This window comes from Sciurus vulgaris (genome assembly GCF_902686455.1).
Source record: "Sciurus vulgaris genome assembly, chromosome: 6".
Lineage (NCBI taxonomy): Eukaryota > Metazoa > Chordata > Mammalia > Rodentia > Sciuridae > Sciurus > Sciurus vulgaris.
In genome coordinates, this window is record NC_136466.1 from 74,914,669 (window position 1) to 74,927,968 (window position 13,300).

Sequence of the window (13,300 nt, forward strand, 5' to 3'; positions counted from 1 at the left end):
TTTCTCCTGCTAGTTTATCCTATTCTTTTTATTCTTTCCAGTATGCTTTATACCCCTCCTACTGACTTCAGTGGCTCTCTATTACTACTTCCAAACACAGTATTCTCCAGTTACTACCACCGGCATCCTCCCAGACCAACCATTTCCTCCTATTAAATCCTAGGATAATCTGCCTTTCCAATATTTTGCACATACTTCTGTTCCTCCAGTCTTTCTACGTCTTTTGGGTCCTTTATATCCCAGTCTCTCCCAATAAATAGTGAAGGAGTTGTAGCTAGCACTGGGCCTTCTACATGGAAGTTTCTCAATAAATATTGTTCATTGTATAAACTAATGAATGGCAGACAGTATGATTTTGTAGCCCTTGGGAGTACTTTAATTCTGCATTTCTCAAAAGATGGGTAGAAATAAAAAAGAAAGTTATGAAGGCAGTGGAGAGGAAAAGTTGTCATTTTTCTGTTTTTTTTTTTTGCCTTTTTTGTAGTATTAAACTCTTTGAATGGCTTATAATTATTTCTACTTTATTATAGTCCAGAACACATCCTGGTACAGGATGAATAAGAACTCTTGTTTGGATGCTTGCCTGTTTCTTGTGTCTTGATTAAACATTTGAAAATTTGTATAAATAGACAAGTCAGAGACTTAACTCCCTTTGCATATTTTTTCTTTTAATTTTACTGATCGTATCTGCAGGTGTTCAGTGTCCAAAGTAAATATATCAAATAATCTAAGGACACTATATTTGCATAACTGAAACTTGTGCTTTTTGATTTGCATATGCCTACCAGCTTTCAGCAGAAGCCTAACCAAATACTTGTACAACAAAGAAAGGCTGGTAGAAGGCTTTTCTTTTTATATTTATTTTTATATTTTATTTTTTTGGCTGAAACTTTTAAGGCCCTCTCTTTAGCATTTGTACCATTTTGGACTATAGCTATTAACTGATGACATATGTCCAGAGCTCTTATTAAAAATTTTTAAAAGCACACACACAAAAGGATAGCAAAGGTAGATTCCATATTCATGGAACCTGGAATATATTAGATACCAAAAAGATGAAGAAATAGCATTTCCCATGCTTATGCATGTTAATCCTATTTCCTGAGAGGACGGTAGAATGTCAGCTGGGAAATTGTTAATTTGATCACTCAAAACAAAACTCTGAAGCACTTTGCTGCTTGAAGGTGTTTCTTTCCCTCTCCCTCTCACAACAACTAGTTTCTTTCAAAGAACTCAGCTACTAAAAAGAATTTGATCCATATATCTTTTAATATTATTATCTATAAAGAACACGTTGGACAATGTTCATTTTTACATTAATCAACTTTTAAGACTGAAAACGTAAAATTGGAGGTTTAAATAAAAGAAGAAAAATCCATTGGGTGTGTGGAAAATCAAATGGAAAGAACATATTAGAACATAAATGTTTACTTCTACTTTTTAACCCATTATTACTAATTCTCAGTTTGGCATGTAGTCTATCCTCAAGATTATGGAGATTGTTAATTTTGGAAATAATAATTAGTTATTATTTGTTAAAACTGTAATGACAAAAGAGTCTTTTTGTGCCTTTAACCATATGTGCCATATTCCTTGAGGCCCTTAAGAGGAAATTCTGTAGATGAGATTGCCATGAAGAAGCCAACTCTGCCACTTATCAATTAAATAACTTTGGGGAAGGCACTTAACCTCTGGGTCCCAGAATTTTATTTAGTAAAATGGACATTCATAAATTGATGCTCAAAGTCAAATGATACACTTACTATATGTGAAAACACAAGAAGAAAAATACATGTAAGACAAAATTCAGTGCTGGGCACCAAATCACATGCCTACTGTGGAGGCTGAGGCAGGAAGATTTCAAGTTTGAAGCCAGCCTCAGCAACTTTAAATTATCAAGAGCCCTAAGCAACTTGGTTAGACTCTATCTCAAAATAAACAAAATAAAATTAGAAGGTCTTGGGAATATACCTCAGTTGAAAAGTACGCCTGGGTTCAATTTCCCATATTTTTTTAAAAAGGTGAAATATAGTAATTGAAAGCTGGCATTTTAGGTTAGACTGGCTTTAGTTAAAATATGACTTAACAGCATATTAACTTTTACTACTGTCAAGCTACTGAATTGCTATAATCTTTAGTTTCTCACCTTTAAAATGAAAATAAATCACCTAGCTCTTGGGAAATTGTGATATATATAATGATGTCTTATAAACAGTATGTAAATGTGATATTTATGCAACATATAGAATATAGTCACCAATGATGACAATGCAATGACAATTATTATTGTATTAGAATTGCCACTAAATCATATAGAAATGGCATCTATATAAATGAGTTATGCAGTCTAGGTCTAAAGCACTGGGGAATGTTAAGGCTCTCAGTTGATTAACATGGGCATGAATTTTTTAGAGGAGGCATGTAAAGATAAAATGTATTTTATAAAATTTAGAAATCTGTTACTTTTAAGTCATTGGATTAAATTGCTCAATAATATGTTGATTATAATATAGAACTGGACCATATTTTGTGTTAGCAGTAACACAAAAGTGTTTTCCTTCATTATTTCTCTTGTGTATTAAATGAAATTATTACATATCTATAATTTATTTAAAATATTTTGTTTTTGAAAGATAAGATTTTATGTTCTTTGTTTATATCAAAGTAAATGTTAAAAATACCTAGACCACAGTATCTTTACTTTCTTAAAAGTTAGAATGGAGGGCTGGGGTTGTAGCTCAGTGGTAGAGCACTCACCTAGCATGTGTGAGGCATCAGGTTTGATTCTCAGAACCACATATAAATAAGTAAATAAAATAAAGGTATTGTGTCCACCTACAACTAGAAAAAAGTTTTAAAAAATTAGAATGGATTTTTTTTTTTCCCAGAAAATTTTCAGGGACCAAATGAAGATGAGACAAGTTGAACTCAATTTCATCTAATTGAGAAATACTGGTTTCTAATTTTTTTTATTTCTTTGGTACTGGGGATTGAGCCCAGGGTGCTTTACTGCTGAGCTACATCCTCAGCCCTTTTTATTTTTTGAGACAGAGTCTCCCTAATTTGCTGACCTGGAACTTGTGATCTTCCTGCCTCAACCTTCCGAGTCACTGGGATTACAGGTGTGCAACATAGTGCTGAGGTTGGTTCTAATTTTCAAAAGATTATATTTGCCTTTTATGTACTGCTTATTGCTTATCTAGGTCCAGGCATTAGTGAGGATAAGACTGAGAGAGGACCAGATAAATGGCTCACATTCCACTTATTCATCATTGTATGGAAAAAGAAAACTTTCATGATAATACCAGTAAGTAGAATCAATAAAAACTGCAACCAGGTCTGAGTTTCAGCTTAACAATTGTATCTCTGAACAAAGGTTTAACTAATGTCAAGAGAAGAATAAATATCCTGGTAGAATATTTGTCGTACTTTGGAAAACTCCCACGACTCTGTATGGGCACAGCACTCCCTTGTGGAGTTGACAAGTTGCATTTTGAGACATTCCAGTCTCTGAGACAGGACAGAAGGCCAGAGACAGTTTCAGATGTAGGCACCTTGCAGGCGATGTGCTGTATTCTGCTTGTGTGTTTGTGTGTGTGACAGGGTCAGCAAAGTTCTTATTGAAAGGGATGGGAGCTGAGTTAGAGGACTCGAAATGGACAACCCAATCTTGATTTCTCATTCTGGGTGTAGGAGTGACAGCTGAGCAAGCACATAAAAATGGGTAAGCTGAGGTGGAAGACAATGCATGTCTGGTTGCACATATTTTAACAATTATTTTCTCAGTGGTGTTCATTGTCCCAGCAATAAGAGAGGCAAATTCAGAAAGATTACATGGAAGCCAGGTCTTGCAGAACAGTAGGAAAAATGAAAGGGGAACATAGAGATTAAGGCTAATGGCGAGGGAAAGACTGATGTGAGGCACTTTGAAATGTAGATTGGAAGGAGAAGGAAATAATGTATAGTGGAACCTGAGATTCAGGGAGAAAATGAAAGCAAAGTTAAGGGCACAGGTTAAGTGTCTATTCCGATTGCTCTGTGTTTCTCAACAACTTGTGGTTTTATGCTCTACAATTATTTCATGTAAATCCCCTTGGTTTTTCTTTCCCCAATGAACACCAGGAATCAATTCTCTCAATTAATTTAGAGTATTGACCAGATAAGCCAAGTAATAGTCAATAAGTATGCAGTACTTGTAAAGCACTTGAAAGAATTACTTCAGTTAATATTTGGTCTTACCTGTCAATGATGAAACATAATTATAGGGCTCACACAATTCAGTAGCAATTTTGTACAAAATGAAAAAAGATTCAGTATGTATGAAACTTGTTAAGAAGGAAACCAATTTTAGCAAAGGAAGATGCTCATTCAGTCTCTGCAGTGATATAACAGCTTATAAAATTTGGATGCCAGAAACTGTATAACATAAGAGGCTATATTGTGGTTCTCCATGATAAAACTTATTTTTACGTTGTCAGATTTCTCCAAAAGAAGTTGTGTTTTACTATTTTATAAATACAAAATGAATCTATATGAGGCTTTTAGGGTGACAATATGGAGATTCACTCAGGATACCTCAAATCAAATACATGATTACTGTGACAATGCATGTGGAAACAAGGAAGACTTAGATCCTGGCCACACACTGCAAGTTATGGAAATGGGGTGAGCCATGGAGCTGACTGTGTGCAGACTGACTTGTGGTTCAGGAACTGAGAGGCTGTTCACAGTCTAGATGGCACTTGGGACCTGATGATCTTACTGCTTTCCGGTAGCAGAGTTGTTAATTCCTGATTTTTAAACTGTTACCAACCATGCCACATTTTGCTCAATGTATTTTTCTACTTCTTCTTACTCAAAGCTTCTGTTGTCCCATGAGCTCTGCACATGAGTTTAATTGCCTACTTTTCTTATATGTATCCACTGCTTCCTCTCTACCTCAAATTAGTCTCTCTCTCTCCTTACGCCTCTCTCTTGGTTTCTCTCTCTATCTGTCTCTCTCTCTTTTTCTCCCCATATGTATCTGGCCAACTAATGTCTTATTCAGATTTCTCTAAGAAATTAGTCTGATTGATTCCTGGATCACTGTTGTCCATATGAGGCAGAACTTGTACCCCACGCTACTTTACAGATTCTGGTTAGTCTTGAAGTGTGTATTAAATCAGCCCTTCCTTCATAAACACACAACACTCACACATACACCAGGCCTAGTCAGCAAGATGTCAAAATTTATGTCTGTCGAAATAGTAACTTTTATGAAAAGACTCCTTGGAAGGATGGCTGCAGTAAAAACTCCACTGATGGGATCTGCAGGTGTAGTAGGTGTTTTTAGGGTTGGGCTGAAGATAGAATCATAAAATCAGAAATGAACAGAGTCACACAAATCTAAATAAGGTATTTGGCCTAACTTGAATAGAAAATAAATGAGAGGTAGAGGAAACTAAGGTGAGAATAGTAGGAAAAGGCCATATGAAAATGTATCTTAACATCTAGACACATAAATTTAGATTTTATTATGTAGTGAATAAAGTAGCATTGAAAAGTTTTGAGCAATAAGTTAATGAAGGCAGAATTTACAAAAGGTAAACCAAGTGGTACCGAACAAGAACCTGAAGAGAATAATGTCATTTGTAATTACAATTATAACGTAAATCATAATAAAATACTTCTCACTCAACAATTACCTCTTAAATGCATTCTGTATCTCAGCATGTGCGACATGTTGGAAAAGCAGAGGTTAAAATATGTGACAAAGTCCCTGCTGACATAGTGAAAGGTATAGAAAAGCAAACTGTCAGTTACAATAATGAACTGTTCCTACCATAGGAAGAGTGTGAAGTACTAGGGTGGCTCATAGGAGGCCTATGAAACCCTGACTAGAAGAACAAGGAAGACTTCCTAAGAGCAAATATAACTGTGATTGAGATGGGAGCTAGATGGGAATGATTCAAGCACAGGGTGAGGTTCCTGAATTAGAAAGACATGTCCCTCCCCAGGAGACACTTCCAACACAGTGAGCGGGGAAGGCAGATGAGCAAGTATAGTAAGTGTGGGGAATTTCTGAATGGGAGCAAGAACTGAGATGATAACCCATTGGAGGAAAAGAAAAAAATTTTAGTGTACTCTTAAGATTAGTAAAAGTTATCCAGGTATAGAAATGAAAGAAGATTCTTGCTCCAGGCAAAGAGAAACCCATGTGTACATGACCAAATCAAGAATTACTGAGTGCTTATAAAGCGGGAGAAAAAGTCAACACTGTGCTCCCCAAAAAGGTAAACCACTTTTAACTGAATAATTGGAAATAAAGAGTTTTGCCATAAAATATTAGCCTTTTTCCTTTTTTAAGTCCTACCTTTTCATCTTTACTTAATATTCAGAATTGGCAGGTCAACTTCTCTCATAGAATTGTTGGGTAATTTTCTGTGGAAATTTTATACATGAAATTTTATACCTTTATAAAATGTGCATAATAAGGTGTGTCATTAATGTTTCCAAACTGTCTCCAAAATCTTACACTGCTATAGGATTTCTAAGCAAACAAATAACTTTCACTCCATCCTTTCAATTTTACATAATAAAATTGATTCATTCATACTATTTTTATTCTAAAAATTATCTTTAAAATTTGATACCTTAATATAGACACACAATGGAGTTTTACTCAGTCATAAAGAAGAATGAAATGACGGCATTTGTCGGTAAATGGATGGAAACGAAGAACACCAAGCTGAGTGAAATAAGCCAGATTCAGAAAGTCAAGAGTCAAATGTTTTCTCTCATATGCAGAAGCTAGAACAAATGAAGGAAGGGGTGGCGGGAAAAGAGAGGGACCCCATGAGAATAAAAGATCAATGGAAAACAGGAAGATGACTGAGGGGTGAAGATGAGAGACAGGAAAAGGGAGAAACTGAAATGAAATCGACCAAATTATGCTATGTACACATATGAATACACCACAGTGAATTCCACCTTTATGTATATCTATAAAGCACCAATGAAAACAATCAATGAATAGAAGTAAGATCAGTAGAATAAACAGGGGAATGGGGGAAGGAAAGAGGAAGTATTGGGGACTTAAATGAAGCAAATTATATTCCATGCATGTATAATTAGGTCAAAATGAACCTTGATATTATGCATAACTCTAATACACTAATAAAAACAAAAAAATCCTTAATAGCTTAAAATTGAATTTCCTTGTTAAAAAAATCAACATGGGGATTTTAAAAATAGAATATCTTTCTATAAAGTATAAATCCTTATAATATGAAATTGGTTGAACTGTTTCAATCAATATCCTTTACCTAATATTTGGAAACTTCCAGGCAAGATTCCTTCATGTTTACTAGTTATGCTTGAAAGCCATCTGAAATAAACGTTAGGATTGTTATTCTCCAATGATGGAATAACCTGATGAGGCATAATAGAGTTAGTTATTTGTTCCATCTTATAAGAGAGACTACACTAAAATTGGGTTTGAAATAAAGAGTCTCTGACTTTCCAGTTGTTTAACATTGAGTCAAAAAGGTATAAAGTTTTATTTAGGGGTTGTTTTTAAGCTGAAGTCAATAGTCAAAAACATGAATTTTTTTAAAGATAAATTAGGCTTAATTATCTTACATGCAGCCTTGTAAAGACATAAAAATTTGCCAGCCCACATTTTTTTTAAAATAGACTTTCCAAGTTGCAAATTCCTCAGCACAGTCTGTTCCCTCTCCTCTAGCCAAAAGCCACATCAAGTCTGGCTCTCCCTGGAGGTCTGGGCAGGACCAAGGCAGGTCTTGGGGCTCTGCTGCCAGAGTATGATCTCTGGAGGTCCTATTCCCATTCCAGAAGCATGTTACTAAAATATACCCCGGCACATACACTTAGATCAGGCTTGTAACCAGATCCACAATTGATCCATTTCTGGGGCAGTCAGAGGGACCCATTTCAACCCATAACAAAGTCTTGACTCCTCCCTTTAAAAAAGAAAGGACATCAGAATTCAAACCATAAAGGCTAGAAGGCTTGTATTAGATGTTTAATAACTTCATTTTGCTTTAAGAATTCCAAGGTTATGTTACAATCAGATTGATCTCCAAGTCTGGTAGTTGCAACATATTCATTAAGTAATTCACCTCTTACCAAAAATACCTGGTGAGAAGGTATCTCCCTTATACTTCTCCAAACCCTTTTCAAAGCTGTCAATTTGCTGTGACCAAATATGGACTCAGAGAAGAGAGCAGGAGGCCCATGCCTTCTCTGCAGTGGGTAGAGAAGGGGTGATTCGCATACATTTTTAAAATCACACAGATTTCTTGCTGTCAGCCTGTGTAGAGATACACTAAAATAGAACAAAATATAGTTAAGCTGTTGTTGTCAGGTACTGTGCCCCTCCATAGAGAGAGTTGTGTGTAGTGTACTTTTAGTTTTTTTTTTTTGTTGTTGTTGTTGTTGTTGTTCTTTTTAGTTATACATGCCAGTAGAGTATATTTTGACATATTTATACAAACATATGTAATGTACTTTGATCCAGAGGAGTATAGGGTGAGACAGGAGGGGTGCCCATAACTATTTATGTTCTTATTTATAGGTCTATGCATGCTCAATGAAATTTCTTTTATTAAAATTTATTCTTTTTAGACATACATAACATTCGAGTGCATTTTGACATACATACATGGAGTATAACTTACTCAAAATAGGCTCCCATTCTTGCAGTTTTACATGAAGTGGAGTTTCATTGGTCATGTGTTCATACATGAACACAGGAAAGTTATGTCCGATTCATTCTACTGTCTTTCCTATTCCAGTCCCCCCCTTAGAAAACTTGGGATAGAACCACCATTTGACCTAGTTATCCCATTTCTCAGTTTATACCCAAAGGACTTAAAATCAGCACACTTCAGTGATATAGCCACGTCATTAGCTAAGCTATGGAACCAACCTAGATGCCCTTCAACAGATGAATGGATTAAGAAATTGTGGTATATATGCACAATGGAATATTACTCATCCATAAAGAAGAATGAAATTATGGCATTTGTTGGTAAATGGACAGAACTGGAGATGATCGTGATAAGTGAAATGAGATTTCTTTTATTTTGGAAAGTTTCAAATCTGTAAGAGAGAGGCAAGAATAATATAACACTCATCTACCCTTCATCTAGATTTTCCAATTATTTTTAATTGACAAAAATTGTATAAATTTTTGGTATACAACATGATGTTTTGATATAGATACACACTGTGGAATAACTCAGTCAAGCCAAATAACATATACATTACTTCACATATTTATTACATTTTTCTCTGTAATGAGAACATTTAAAATCTACTCTTAGCAATTTTCCAGAGTTCAAAACTTTATTAATAACTGTCATCACCATGTTTGTATAATAGATCTGAACTTACTACTCTTGTCTAACTGAAATTTGGGTTCACCAATTTTTAACATCGGGTCTCATTTGCTTAATATCTCTGTCTCTTCTCTCTCTGTAATAAATACATACACATTTATTTATTCAGTCATTCATTTATATGCTAAAGCATTTGAAAGCTAGTTGCAAAGTTGAAAGCCTTGTAATACTCTTCCCCCAAATTCTTAAGCATTATACCCGTTTAAAAAGTAGACATGTCTTGTATAAAGATGGTACAGTTATCGCAATCATGAAATCAAATATTTATATAGTACTATTGTCTAATGCAAATTCATATTTTATGTGGTGGGCAGAACCTGGGGCCCAGGGTTACACCACATGCATCCGAAGATGGCAACTGGCAGAGAGCAAACGGCGTTCTGATTATGCATGGAGAAAGGCAGAATGCGTTTACAATTGGCTGTATTATAATCAGTTCAGCCGCCTAGCACGTGGACAGATATACTTTACATGTATGCTCGAGCGAGTGACTGCTTGACCTTTAACAGGATTGGATGGACATATCTGGTTACAATTGCTTATTCATGAGACTGCTTATATATTGAGGGTGTTATTTGAATAAAGGGGAAGCTGCTTCATGAACTTCTAAAGAGTACGTGTCTTCTGTCCCGCTGGTTGGGCCGAAACCGCGAGAAGCGGTTTTCGGTAAGCGAAAAGACAAAGAAGCCACGGTATTTCGTAAGAGCGGTGCGAGCCACTTGAAGCAGCCTGTGGGCAAGCAGCCGCAGTTGTCCGCAATTTTAATTTTATCAACTGTCCTAGTAGGAAACTGTTCATTTGTGGGTACTGGGGATTGAACCCAAGGGCACTTCAACTCTGAGGTATAACCCCAGCCCTTTAATTTTTTTATTTTTATTTTTTGAATTTTGAGACAGGTCCTCACTAAGTTACTGAAACTGGCCTCAAACTTTCAATCCTCCTGCTTCAGCCTTTTGAGTTGCTGAGATTACAGGTGTGCACCCCCACACCCAGCTTTCCAGATAGAAATTTTATGACTCTTTCCTCCTGGATTCCATTAAGAACCTGTATTGCATTTCATTGTCGTGTCTCTTGAGTCTTCTTTTTACCTGGAACAGATCCCTAGCCTTTTATATTTTTTTGTCTTTATATGACAGTGACATTTGTTTTTAAGGAATCCAGACCAATGTTTTGCAGGTTGTTCTTTAGTCTTAATTAGTCTGATTGTTTCATCGTGACTGTTTTCCAGATATGCATTTCTTGTAAGGAGTATTGCATAGGTAACATTGTGTCCTCAGGGAGCTCATGATTCAGAATCTTTTATCCACTTCAGTGTGGTTATTCTATTTACTTGATAAACAAGTTCATTTGTTTCAGTTTACATTAAATTTTGGATTCCCTCATTCATTGTTATTTAACTTTATTATTTAATATAGAAAACAGTAACATGGCTCTAAAGTCAAACTATATATAAATTGGTTTAATCAGTGAAATCTATCCCATTTTCAGTAACTTCTACCCTGTTCCGTATACACATGAAATTTCCTACGTATAACAGGCTTCTTTAGAAACATAACAAATGTCATTAGTTTGATATTCTTCCTGCACTTCTTTGGGATATATGCATACACACCCATGTATATATACACATATACATGCCCACAAATATACCACATGTACTGTTCACATATACTATTTTATTCTGTTATTCTGATAATAACTCCGTGTAAGTTCATATAGATCTTCCTTGGTATTTTTAACCACTACAAAATACTCCCTTTATGTGACAGTTTATCCAACTTATCTTCCTTGTCTGGGCATTTAGGTTGCTTCCAATAAGTAGCTACTACAAATATACAATGAACACCCTTGGGCATATTTCTTTCTGTATTGTTATAGATTTAACTTGAGGGGAAAATTCTAGATGCAGGGTTGCTAGTTTGAGGGATAAATGTCTTTGAAGCATTTTACCCCTGCAGAGCAATTTTGCAATTTTTTCCTCCTGTTAGAGAGTCCACAGTTTCTGTGTTGTCAAGTTTCTAGTTTTATCACTTGATAGGTGAAAATGGTATATCAATTTAAATTGCATTTGCATTATCATGAGTGAAGCTGAATCTTTTCTGTGTTTGAAAGCTTTTTATATATGCCTTTTATGTCTGTTCATGACATAGTCCCATTTTTCTAGTAGATTTTGTTTCCCTTTTGATTTAGTTTGTCTCTATTCTCAAGAATTCTATTATATTTTAAGGTTAATAGCTCTTTACCTGTATTAAATAATATAAATATCTCTCCCAATTTGTATCTGTGCTTGATTTTGCTTATGGTTTCTTTTTCTGTTATGGACAAATTTTGTTGTTGATAAATGTAGTCCAAATTGTCAGACTTTCTTTTATTACATCTACATTTTGAGTTATAGTTAGAAAATTTGCTTAAAGTCAGTTTATAATGATTTCATATGTTACCTTCTAGTTCTTCTGTTATTTTAACATTTAGATCACTGATCAATTTGCATTTTATTCTTATTTATGATGGTATCTTTTTCCATTTGGGTGTCCAATTTGCCTAAATTTATCCATTTCCCAATGTTTTCAGATGGGACCTTCATTATATACTAACTTTCCCTAGATTTTCTCTTCTATTCTGTGGTTCTAATATTCACATATAGCATAATTTTAATTCTAGACATTTGGTTTACGTTTACATTGGTTTACATTTCTAATGAGGCAATTCCTCCTACATTTCTTTTGTTTTTCTCATTTCCTCTTAAGTTCCTCTTTATTAAACCTTTCCTGACCACTCTAGAAAAAGTTCCATGGAAACTTTGTTAGTTCTAGGATTGGGGGGCGGGGATTAGTTTTATCAATTGTCATTTCATTTATAAATTAATTTACTGAGAACTGATATCTGGCTGATGTTTATCTAATCTAAGAACAAGGAATATCATTCTATTTATTTTTCCTTTCACATCAATGAGAAGGCTTGCAAATATCTTAAGTTTATTCCTATTTTATCTTTTGAATGTATGCATGATTTTTAATTTCCTATCATCCAAATTTTAATGCTAGTCTCTGGGAGGAAGACAAAATAAAAAAAATGACATTGAAAAATTTTTATCAGGAAATATAACTGATACGATAATATATCCAGAGGATTTTTAGATGATAGGACCATCAATTACACTGAATATCCTTGCTTTGTGATGATGATAAATATTAATAGGCATTTACGTGCAACCTGGTCTTTCCACTTGCATCAATATAAATGCTCTGAGCAATGAGAGATAAACTTAACATCTGCTACAAAGGGAGGCTCCAAATGTTAAAATATCAAAATGAGCATGTAATTAAAAGGAAACAGATGAAAGGATCAAGAAGAGGAATAATTGTAAAGATGCATGCAGAATTTAGACATAGCAATTTGCTGTCTAGTGAATGTACATTTGATACAAAATATTCAGTATATTCCTGTGACTTCATATTAGATTAAATTTTTTGAAATCTCTAAGATTAGTGTTTCTACCTTTGATAATCACCTCATCAGTTTTTGTGATGATCTTCTCTATTTAAATCTTCTTCTTTGGAGGATTCACCTATTCTCATTCAACGATTTCCTATTCAGATTTTTAAAAATATCCTTAGCTAACAAGATGGTGGTGAGTGCCTGTAACCCAGACTACTAGGGAGGCAGTGGCAGGAGGATTCTGAAATTAAGGAAAGCCTAGCAACATACAGCCTGTCTCAAAAAGATATAAATAAATTAATAAATAAATAAAATTCCTAATAGCAGACCTTACCAACATAAATCCTTTCTCTGAAATCAGATTGTATGGCTAGTGTATCACTTGCTAATTTCCATTGACTTGTTCCACTGCTATATTAAAAGCATCTTTCTTAAAAATAAATTTATTCTCTTTTCTAAAA